Here is a 13,005-nt window from a genome sequence, read left to right on the forward strand (position 1 = left end):
AATTTGTACCAATGATATGGGAGATGGCGGAAGTCATTGTTAAACCAAGAAAACCAGCACATGAGTTTTCGTCATACAGACCGATATCTCTGCTCTCTGTAATATCGAAGCTGTTTAAGAAACTGCTTCTCAATAGAATAAAACCAATTATTGAAGTAAAAAATTGATTCCGACACATCAATTCGGATTTAGAGATAGGCATTCAACAATCGACCAGGTGCACAGAATCACGAATATTATCGAAAGATCTTTAGAAGGAAAGAAAGTATATTTCAACTGTCGTCCGTGATGTTGCACAGGCTTTTCATAAAGTCTGCCATGAAGGTATAATACATAAATTAAAATGTTTTTTACCTAAACAGTACTCAAAACTTTTACAATCGTACATAAAAGAAGGACATTTTAGAATTAAGCAAGAAGACTGTTTTTCAGACTTTCAACTATAACGTTTATTTTTTTTAACACTTTTACAAAAACTGACTTTAATTGCAGCAAAAGGCAAAAATCGCATAAGAAAACTGTATTCTTCACTTTTAAAAGGTTTTTGAAGTGAACCTTCTGTAGTTCTGGCGTTGTTTTACTTTTTTCTCCATAGTAAAATGTTGGGGACAGTGTCATAAAACTAGCTCCACAAGATGTGATATGTTAGAAATATCTTGAAGATATAAAATTTTTTATAAAAAAAGAATTCTAAAAGAAAAGGTAATAGTGTAGAGATTATCACCCTATTGTTTATAACTTCGTCGCAAATACCGGTCAACTTTTATCGGTTATATCTTAGGAAACACTACTCATAATTCAACTTTTTCCAGTTTCCTGAATTTAATTTAATTTAATAGTTACCGAGATATTTTATTCAATTTTAAGATAAAAAATTGTTTATAACTTTAAAACATTCCTGAGACTGTCCAAATAATTCGTTGTCATTTCCGTAAAGTTCGTTATACAGGATAAGTGCGTTTTTATAACCAAAAAAAAAATAACAAACTTCTGTGGTCTAGTTTTGTTGCGCAAGATTTTAAAAAGATTTATTTTTTTTTCAATTTAGATTGTAAAATTATTATGCCAAATCTATAAATTCGATTTTAATAAAATTTGGTTGTGCTGAATAGAAGAAAATAATATACTGTAATCTTTTAGAGTAAATAAATAATTAGAATATGTTGATTAATTAAGATCATATTATAATACAGTAATAAAAACATTGAATGAAAAATATGTAAATAAATACTAAATACTTTTCCAAGCACCAGCCTTATCTTATAGACAATTTAATTGTATCTATTTTAGTTCATTATGACTTTGCTCAAACTGTAACATATGACATTGCAAATGAAAGAGAAGGATATAAAGAATATACTAAGGAAGAAAAAACAAACAAAAGACTACCAAAAGGGCAGTACACAGCATCCTCGTTATTAATAAACGTAGGTATAGTGACATTGTAACGAGTCCGTTACTTAAAGAACCATTTACCTTTTTGTCACTGGAATCCTTTAATTTAATTATAAATTTAAATTCATTTTTGAAATATTCTTAAACCAAATATTTAAATAACTCCAGTAAAATATAATTTTCGAAAGTTGGCATTAAATCCCGCCCTCTGTCTAAGACTCTGAAAGTACATCGTTTGTGACAGCGTAGCGTCAAATCGGAATCGGCACTTGTTGCTGGGGTCTCGTGGAGTGAACATCGTTTGTTCAAGGCGGCTGTAGGTGCCATTTTCATGAATTGGGTTTAAGTTTATTTTTTATTTTTTTTGTGGAAAAGCTGTTGTGTTGGAAGAAGCCATTTGTTATTTAGTTTTTTTTTGGGAAAGTACTTTAATTTTGGACCACCTCAGCCGGTAAGTTTAAAGTTATAAATAAATTATGTGTAAAAACATGTCATATCATCTGCCATTGTTAGTGAAATTCAAATCTATTTTAATCCGCTCTCGATATATATTCTTAGCTATCTAGCTATCTATTCTATCTTATATATGTCCTATTTCACTTATTTCATTAATACCTAAATATATTACAAGTATTAGATTTTATCATTATCTCAAACTTTATTTCTTTCCAAAGATGAAAACCAACAATTATCTATTTCAATTCCATACCGTTAAACCGGCTAATATTTCCTTTTTTTTCTATTCTATAATATATATAGACCATGCTTTCTGAAAACCTATCTATTTAATATATCCTATAAAACATTGTCATACCATCCCAAGGTTATTTTTTACAGAAAAACAATATAGTTTTTATTTTAATTTAAAGCAACCTGTTGACCTTCTTGGTTTTTCTTTACTTTCTTGTATGAACAAAGGACTTGGAGTAACACAACTGTTTTTTTAGCCTACTTACGGATTCCAGTGCAAGTCAGGGAAGAATAATTATTTTTTTTGTATGGAAAATTTATTAAGATAAGGGGAAGAAGAATTTTAAGTTTATGGTTTTTTTTTTGAAGAAGAATTTAATGGACTTGGTTTAAAGTACCTCCTTTTTTTATATGGAACCCAGGTTTGGAGTAAATTTACCCACCTGCAGCTAGTTCTTCACCAGAGGACCTTCCAGGGAAACCTACGGAAACTGGCCGGAAGAACTTAGTTTTATCTTTTTGTTTCTTATTTAAATATCTTTAATAACATTACGTCCTCTTCAAGGTTTTAACTTTTACATCATTAATAATAATTACATTCAATTTTCCTAAAACAATAGTACAATTTAATTAAATTATTTATTGTCTACCAAGGGATGAGATTTTGACTCTCCCTTGAATCTCTCTTCATCAGGTTATCGTGTGCACACTTATCCGGAGAGGTTCATTTCATTTCAAACTTAAACATTTATTAAACGAAAACTAAACTATTATATTAGTGAGTAGTATTTTATATTTATATTATCTTATATTTTATTTTATATTATTTATACATAATTATTGAGTATAACCTCTGTCAAAATTTAACATTAATAGGTACGTTAGGGGGGGGGGGGAAATTGTTTATCATTACATTCTGGGATTTTACTGTAAATATAGATAAGTTAATTGTATATAAGAGGTGATGGGTCATATATAAGTGTTAAAATAGTCTGTACATAAAATTGGTATTTATTAAAGTTGGGTTAAAAATTTAATATTTCAATTAGTACCTATCTTTCTTATTTTCAGCAATACAAGATATCTCGGAAGAAAACATTTAACTTCCTGGCGCCCAAGCATTCATTAGAGCAACTTTTATTTTTCATCTGTTTATTTCTTGGTGGTTTTCTTGTCATTAATTCTTATATCTTACGGTCTCTGTAGGGCATGCAAATTGGCCGAATCCTTCTTTGAGTGTCAAGTGGTCATTCTCCTGCATAGTCGCTAGCCAACACTTAATTCTGCTATAATTTAAAATTCATAGTTACTCTTTATTTATTTCGTATACCTAATTTATTTCTATCTAATCCCTTCCATCTTCTGTTATTCCACATATTAGTTCGTTGGTGTATCAAGGTACATTTTAGAGTTTATCCTTTTGCTACACTGCACATTTTTGCCCCACATTCCTCAATTTTGTTATATTGGCGCCCAACGTGGGGCCTTTTCTCAGTTCAGACCGTACATTCTGTAGTATATTTCTCTTTGCAAAATATTCTTTATTATTTCTAATTTGTTCCTGTTGCTCTTTGTTCATTTTTTTTAACTTCCTTATTTATTTATCTTTTCTTATTAGATTTATATTTATAGGTATACTTGTATTGCTGCAGTTTACTTATATTCATATTTAAACCCTCACCTTCTTAATCATTGTGTACAGTTAACAATCTATTTTACTAATTATTGAACTATAAGAATTTAATAATTTAGATATTACTATTTTTATATATATTTATTAGCCAATATTGGTGGGTTTTTATATTCAATTATTTGTTAATCATATACTTGTTGAAACCATTGTGTGTTGCTTCAAGGATTGTGTTATATTTACTTAACTTTACTTAACCATTTTAAAATTTTTGTGAATAACTAGATTATTCTTGGATTGATTTTGTGGTGTGTTGTTATATATTTATTTAGATATATATATTTTTTGTAAACCTTAGATTATTCTTCGATTGATTTTGTGGAGTGGTAATACATTATTTCCTTTGTCTATTCCTTTATTCATCTATTTTTTTTCACAATGTCTGCATTCAAGGTAGAACATTTATTAGTCAAGGAATTAGATTATGAGTTGAGAATTAGGGACATCAATATTGATGAGTCTTCCAATGTGGATTTAAAACGCAAACTATTGCGTGGAGCTTTAAGGCAAGAAGAAGGAAACAGAAGCTTTCGACAAATTTCTGCCACAAGTATTCCTTTTCTAGAGCAGCAAGAAGAGATTGATGAGACTGTGGATGATTTGGCTAAAAGGATATCCGATTTTAGAGGGACTGTCCAAGATAGCCTATACTCCAGGCTGATATCACGTCTAGCTCATGTCTCAGGCCGTGTTCATTTATTGTCGTGTTCGAATGAGGAGCAGCAATCTTATAAACGCTCAATTTCAATCCGAATTCTTAGCCTAGAGGGTGAACTTGATTCACGAGTAAATCCAATTGCTACTTCAACACCTATTTCTTCTGTCCAAGCAGCTAACTCATTTCTACACCCCAAACCTGTTCAGGTACATAAATGGGGCATTACATTTTCTGGTGAAGGTCATTATGACCAAGTAATTTCTTTTTTGGATAGGGTGGAATGTCTTCGAGTATCGAGAGGAGTAAGTGAAGATGATCTTTTTGCAGCTTCTGCTGATATGTTTACAGGCGCAGCTTTTACGTGGTTTAGAAACAACCGCAATAATTTTTCTAATTGGTCTGATTTGGCTCAGAAACTTAAATCTGATTTTCTTCCATATTCATTTCAAGATGACCTTCTAGACCAAATCAAAAATCGTAAACAGAAGCCAAATGAGTCTGTTACGATGTTTATCAATAACATTTTGGGTATGTGTAGTCGCCTTGAGACTCCTTTAACAGATTCTGCAAAAATTAAGATTATTCTGAAATGTCTATTGCCTTTTTATCACCAACAATTAGCTTTAGTAGACATCACCAGTATAGCAGACATCACCGAGAAATGTAAACGTTTGGAGGAAACTTTATCTTGGTCTTCTCAACCTCCCACCACTTCCAAACACTCTTCTGACTCTTTCGGTCACCAAAATCCTTTTAGGCACCGTTCTTGGCAATCTAAGGGCCCTGAGCGTAATATCTCAGTTGTAAGTTCTGTAGTGTGCTGGAATTGTCGTGAGTCTGGCCATACTTTTTATGATTGCGGCATCCCTCGTACCCGTATTTTCTGCCACGGTTGTGGTAAAGAAAATACCCTCAAACGCAATTGTTTTAGGTGTTCGGGAAACGAACGATCGGAGGTCCGTCCCCTGAGCGTTTCTCCGTCCACACCCCCATCAGGGAATCAAACCGTTACATCAAACGAAATCACTGGTCCAACCACGTCAAACCACCCAAACCCACCTTCCAGTCGGAAAGGGAAAGGGGTTGTTCCAAAAAAACCAACACACACCACACCAAGTCATTCCAAGAAGTAACTTCTCAATATAATACATTTGATTCGCATAGATTATCTTCCCCAAATATCTTCCCAAATTTTAGTAATAAACATAATAGTAGCAGTGTAGTAGTTCCAGTATCTATACCAGAGTCTACCACAATTCAGGAGGATTCTTTTATTTCTGATTCTTCTTGTTTGCCTATTGCATCCTCTGATTGTGTAGGTAGAGATAATAAGTTTAGTTTAGTACCATTTAAAATTTTTGATCAATCAGATAATAATTGTTTTGATTTGAATTCGTTATTAGTGAGAAAACATAATGATAATAGACCTTATCTTCCTATTAAGATTTTAGGACAATCTTGTTTAGCTCTTTTAGATAGTGGCTCGAACATTTCTGTGATAGGTTCACATTCATTAGCTTTACTGAAAAATGCTGAGATTTCTATTATGCCCATTTCTTCTCTGCAAGTGTCTACTGCAGATGGTACAGTTCAGTCTATTACAGGCAAATTTGAAACTGAAATCACAGTAGCAGATTTATGTAAACAAATTACATTCTATATTATTCCTTCAGTTCAGAATTCTATAATTTTAGGTATGGACTTCTTAAATGCTTTTAATAGCACACTAAATTGTTCTAATTTTTCCTTTTCTAGTTCTCAATTTAATCTGTCCTTACTTAGTGCTATTCAGGATTTTACTAGTTTATCTAGTTCAGAACAAAGTCAATTAGAGAATATGATCTCTAAATTTACAACCCTTTCGTCAAAAGACAAATTAGGTCGTACATCCTTAATATCTCACACTATCGAAGTGGGGGATACCACACCTTTTAGACAATATCAGTATCCTATTCCTCAGGCTTGGCAAGTTGACTTGGAAAAGGAAATTGATTCCATGTTAGAGTTGAATATCATTGAACCTTCCACGTCTTCTTACTGTAGTCCTTTGTGGTTAACCAAGAAAAAAGATGGATCTTTTAGGGTTTGCTTCGATGGTCGAAAGTTGAATAATATTACTACAAATCGGGATGCTTATCCTATTCCCCGAATAGACGTCATTCTAAGTAAACTCCAGAATGCTAGGTATATTTCTTCTATCGATCTATCTAAAGCTTTTTTACAGATTCCTTTGAGTGAGGAAAGTAAAAAGTATACAGCTTTTGCAGTTAGTGGGAAAGGATTATTTCAGTTTGTCACTATGCCTTTTGGTCTTGTTTCAGCTCCTCAGACAATGTGTCGTCTGATGGACTTAGTCATTGGTCCTCAGTTAGAGCCCTATGTTTTTTATTATTTGGATGACATTTTGGTTGTCACTCCTGATTTTTCTCTTCATATGGAAATTTTGGATAAGTTGTTTTTACGTCTCAAAGAGGCTAATTTAACTATTAATTTAGATAAATGTCAGTTTTGTCGTCCTAGTCTTAAATTTTTAGGATATGTAGTCGACAGTAAAGGTTTAAGGACTGATCCTGATAAAGTTACTGCTATCAAGGATTTTCCTATACCTAAGACTACTACCCAAGTCCGTAGGATATTAGGCATGTGTGGATATTATCGTCGGTTTGTGCCGTCTTATTCTACTTTGTTATCTCCACTTACAGATCTCCTTAAAAATAGGAAAAAAGGCCAAACTATTACATGGACTTCAGAAGCCGATGATGCTTTCCGGCGTATAAAAGAAGCTCTTACTAGTGCACCTGTCATGACATCTCCGAATTTTAAAGAGCATTTCTATCTCATGACAGATTGTTCCAACACTGCTTCAGGTGGTGTACTGTTTCAAATGAAGGATGGTTCGGAACATCCAATAGCTTATACCAGCAAAAAGCTCAATAAAGCACAGAAAAATTATTCCACCACAGAGAGAGAACTTCTTGCAATTATCCATGGTCTTGATGCCTTTCGGTACTATCTTGAGGGTCGTAAGTTTACTATCATCACAGATCATAGTTCTTTATTATGGTTACATTCCATGAAAAATCCGTCACAACGTTTATCCCGTTGGATTTGTAGGCTTTCTGTCTTTGATTATAATATTGTTCATCGCAAAGCCAATGGTGTTGTGGTTGCAGATGCGTTGTCACGTACATTCGACATCAATCTTTTAGATCTGTCCACTTTATCTCCAGATAATTGGTATCGAAAGATGATTCATAATGTCACCCAAGAACCTACTAGATATCCTGATTTCAAGGTAGAGAATAATATCCTGTATAAACATGTAATCAGTCCAGTTGAGTCTTTATCGAATATGTCTGATTGGAAAATAGTAGTCCCAACAGCAAATAGGGATGAAGTCTTGAGAACTTTTCATGATGATGTGACATCAGGTCACTTTGGTTTTTATAAAACATTTAGTAAAATAGCTGAGTTATATTACTGGCCTGGTCTGCGCAACTCAGTTAAGAAATACATCTCTAGATGTAGAGTTTGTGCAACATGCAAGCCGAGTAACCTACCTCAAGCTGGATTAATGGGTTCGTTTAGGAACATTAATTTTCCTTGGCAAATGATCTCTTTAGACCTTATTGGACCGTATCCACGTAGTTATTCAGGTAATACGTATTGTTTGGTTGTTGTAGATTACTTCACCAAATTTCCTTTAGTCTGCCCTCTTCGTAAGGCTACAACTCCAGCTATTTTGAAGTTCTTAGAGGAGCAAGTGTTCTTACTATTTGGTATTCCCCAAATAGTATCATGTGATAATGGTCCACAATTTATTTCTAAAGCCTTCAAAGATCTTTTAAGTAAATATAAGGTCCAAAAGATATTCTACAATGCAGCTTATCATCCGCAAGCTAACCACACTGAACGTGTAAATCGTAGCATTGTTACTGCTCTTCGATCTTACACTTACACTGATCATAGAGCTTGGGATCAGTACATTCATTCAGTTGCTCAAGCCATTCGAACTTCTGTTCATGAAACCACTCAGTGCTCTCCAGCTTATGTTAATTTTGGTAGGCATGTTCCATTGTCAGGTGATTATTTCGGTTTAATTTCTGGAAATTCAACAACTCTTCCTCAAATTTCTGAGAAACTTCACCGTATGGAAGATCTCCAAAACTTACCTCCAATATTCGCTGATATTAGGAAGAAGTTGAAAGCTTCTTACTGTAGAAATCAGCATCAGTATAATTTGAGGAAACGAGATTTGCGATTTTTTGTGGGCGATCGAGTTTTGAAACGGAATTTTGTAAAATCAAATAAAGGTGATGCCATTTCTGCTAAGTTTTGTCAGAAATATGTTCCCTGTACTGTCGTTAGGGTAATATCTCCTTTAGTATATGAATTAAAAGACAATTCGACGAATAGACGAATTGGTCAATTTCATATAAAGGATTTACTCCCTGACAATACAACAGATGAGGCAACATCTTCATCTTCAGAGGAAGATTAACTTAATGTCTATTAAGTTAACTTATTCCTATGAGTGTTATTGTTTTGGCTCGGTTTGGTTACGATTTGATATTTTCTTAGATTTTTGTTATTAATCACCAGATTTGATATATCTACAAGCTTATATTTTGATTAGTATCTGTTATAATAAGTTAAAATTATTAAGGCCATTAGAGTGTTCACTTATATTAGATGTTGCATTGGTATGGAACTAAATATTGTAATGCTACTATACTGTGCTATATGTTTATGTGTTGTATAACTTATGTTCTCATTTTACTTACTTGTTTTGCCAGTTGGAACGAATGTTGTATTTTTTTGTATGGATTTGATTCAGTTATTGGTCATAATCAAGTTATATAGTAACATGTACCTGGATTTGCTATGTGGGATGTTTTTTAAATCAGTCATTATGAATTTATATAGACAATCATTATGCATAATTTTAGGACACTCCTATATTATATAGACTATTCTGCCTGTGTATAGGTGAATGAATACGTGGGTTCGAAGTTTTAGTTCAATTGTTGGCCCCAGTTGTGCAATGAATTTCGGAATTCACCATTTTCATGACAAGTTGTACAGTTATCTAGGCAGTAGAACGTCTTAGGATTTGAACATTTAGCTTTAATCCTTAATATTTTCAGACTTTGGTCTAATATAAGAATTGTTCCTTAGCTGATTTATTAGTCTTACTTATATAGTTTACTCAATCCATGACATATTCCCTTTACAGCTAGCATGTTTAGAGTACAGTTATGGATAGTATTTCAGATTTTGGCGACAAATGACCATTTATAGTTATTTTCACTTCTTTCCTTAGGCACTTATCTATATTTTGGTATATTGAACTAGGAATTATCCTGTTCTCTTTTATTAATATCAGAACGAATTATAAATCTGCAGTTTCTTCAGAAATTGGTCTACTCGTTCTTGATGTTCTGTTTTGTTATTACTCCCACCTTAACTCTTACTATTTTGCTATGGTTGTTAGAGTTACTGGCACATTAAACTCTTTTTAGTGCTCTTATGCTAGATATTCTTATAAATTTGTAGTAGCTACATGCTATAGTTATCGAGTATCAGCATAAGTTAATTTTGTTGTAAGAAGTTATCACAGCAGTTCACATGCTTTGGTACTTTACCTTTTTGAGCTCAAGCTGTTCAGCTTTGCATTTGCTAGGATGATTAAGTCTATAACACCTCCTAGTTTTATTTTTGGTCTTTATTTTGGATCCCAAATGTACTGATGGCAGATCATCAGGATGGAATCGATTTTATGGCTGTCCTTTTGTTCAAGCCGTTAGTCTCACATTTTGATCCAATAATTTATTTGATGAATTTTTAGGTTAGGCACATATTAGCGGATGTGGGTATATGTGGACCTACCCTATTTGGTTTATTTGGTTATAGTGTGAATTGGGTCATTATTTGCCTGATTGATTATCTTTGGATATGCTACTTTATAAATCTGTTGTCCACTGTATGGTCAACTTTGGATTTACCATCCAATTCGACACTTATATTGTTGTCTATACATTTGGTATTTTTATTGTTACTTATATTGTTTTATATAAGTACGTTAGTATTTTTATTATTACTTATTATTGTGTATCGGTCCACCCATTTGCCTGATTGATTATTCCTTGGATATGCTCTTCTATAAATCTGTTGTCCATTGATGAGTCAATTTTGGAACCAGGGTCCGATTTCACATTATTTTGGATTATTTTTATTGAGTATTTGTATTATTAGTCTATACTATGCTATGTTGGAGTTACCTTACTTTAACTTTACTCTAAATAGTATGTGACTTTTTACTTAGTTACATGTGGGTATCTTTAGATGAAACCATTTTTTTATTCCTACATCACTCATAATCTGCGGTTAATTATAATCATGTGAATCGATGTAGATTGTTTTGGAAGTATTTTAGTGAGTTAATATAGTTTATAGCTGTACTTGGCAAATTGTTGCCCTAGCTATAATTTTTTATATATAAGTTTATTTTTTTTCTTGATTCTTGATTGCTCCACATATGGTTGAAGTATTGGTTAACCTACATCTAACCCATCAGTCAAGTAAAAAGAAAAAAAATTTTTTCACTTAAAAATTTTTTTTCTCCAAGTAAGAGGGGAATGTAACGAGTCCGTTACTTAAAGAACCATTTACCTTTTTGTCACTGGAATCCTTTAATTTAATTATAAATTTAAATTCATTTTTGAAATATTCTTAAACCAAATATTTAAATAACTCCAGTAAAATATAATTTTCGAAAGTTGGCATTAAATCCCGCCCTCTGTCTAAGACTCTGAAAGTACATCGTTTGTGACAGCGTAGCGTCAAATCGGCACTTGTTGCTGGGGTCTCGTGGAGTGAACATCGTTTGTTCAAGGCGGCTGTAGGTGCCATTTTCATGAATTGGGTTTAAGTTTATTTTTTATTTTTTTTGTGGAAAAGCTGTTGTGTTGGAAGAAGCCATTTGTTATTTAGTTTTTTTTGGGAAAGTACTTTAATTTTGGACCACCTCAGCCGGTAAGTTTAAAGTTATAAATAAATTATGTGTAAAAACATGTCATATCATCTGCCATTGTTAGTGAAATTCAAATCTATTTTAATCCGCTCTCGATATATATTCTTAGCTATCTAGCTATCTATTCTATCTTATATATGTCCTATTTCACTTATTTCATTAATACCTAAATATATTACAAGTATTAGATTTTATCATTATCTCAAACTTTATTTCTTTCCAAAGATGAAAACCAACAATTATCTATTTCAATTCCATACCGTTAAACCGGCTAATATTTCCTTTTTTTTCTATTCTATAATATATATAGACCATGCTTTCTGAAAACCTATCTATTTAATATATCCTATAAAACATTGTCATACCATCCCAAGGTTATTTTTTACAGAAAAACAATATAGTTTTTATTTTAATTTAAAGCAACCTGTTGACCTTCTTGGTTTTTCTTTACTTTCTTGTATGAACAAAGGACTTGGAGTAACACAACTGTTTTTTTAGCCTACTTACGGATTCCAGTGCAAGTCAGGGAAGAATAATTATTTTTTTTGTATGGAAAATTTATTAAGATAAGGGGAAGAAGAATTTTAAGTTTATGGTTTTTTTTTTGAAGAAGAATTTAATGGACTTGGTTTAAAGTACCTCCTTTTTTATATGGAACCCAGGTTTGGAGTAAATTTACCCACCTGCAGCTAGTTCTTCACCAGAGGACCTTCCAGGGAAACCTACGGAAACTGGCCGGAAGAACTTAGTTTTATCTTTTTGTTTCTTATTTAAATATCTTTAATAACATTACGTCCTCTTCAAGGTTTTAACTTTTACATCATTAATAATAATTACATTCAATTTTCCTAAAACAATAGTACAATTTAATTAAATTATTTATTGTCTACCAAGGGATGAGATTTTGACTCTCCCTTGAATCTCTCTTCATCAGGTTATCGTGTGCACACTTATCCGGAGAGGTTCATTTCATTTCAAACTTAAACATTTATTAAACGAAAACTAAACTATTATATTAGTGAGTAGTATTTTATATTTATATTATCTTATATTTTATTTTATATTATTTATACATAATTATTGAGTATAACCTCTGTCAAAATTTAACATTAATAGGTACGTTAGGGGGGGGAAATTGTTTATCATTACATTCTGGGATTTTACTGTAAATATAGATAAGTTAATTGTATATAAGAGGTGATGGGTCATATATAAGTGTTAAAATAGTCTGTACATAAAATTGGTATTTATTAAAGTTGGGTTAAAAATTTAATATTTCAATTAGTACCTATCTTTCTTATTTTCAGCAATACAAGATATCTCGGAAGAAAACATTTAACTTCCTGGCGCCCAAGCATTCATTAGAGCAACTTTTATTTTTCATCTGTTTATTTCTTGGTGGTTTTCTTGTCATTAATTCTTATATCTTACGGTCTCTGTAGGGCATGCAAATTGGCCGAATCCTTCTTTGAGTGTCAAGTGGTCATTCTCCTGCATAGTCGCTAGCCAACACTTAATTCTGCTATAATTTAAAATTCA

The 13,005-nt window shown here is 32.3% G+C and overlaps 1 protein-coding gene and 1 long non-coding RNA gene across 3 annotated transcripts in view; both read left to right on the top strand.

Moving 5' to 3' along the window:
• LOC140438372 (uncharacterized) overlaps positions 1 to 13,005 on the top strand; it is a 76,948-nt gene that overhangs the window by 33,991 nt on the left and 29,952 nt on the right. The gene's annotated exons all lie outside the window — the stretch shown is intronic.
• Positions 1,665 to 3,122, top strand: LOC140439918 (uncharacterized). Its single transcript, XR_011950754.1, has 2 exons — positions 1,665 to 1,846; positions 2,343 to 3,122. It is a non-coding gene; the product is annotated as an uncharacterized lncRNA (long non-coding RNA).

The sequence above is a fragment of the Diabrotica undecimpunctata genome, chromosome 4 (assembly GCF_040954645.1).
Source record: "Diabrotica undecimpunctata isolate CICGRU chromosome 4, icDiaUnde3, whole genome shotgun sequence".
NCBI classification, from domain to species: domain Eukaryota; kingdom Metazoa; phylum Arthropoda; class Insecta; order Coleoptera; family Chrysomelidae; genus Diabrotica; species Diabrotica undecimpunctata.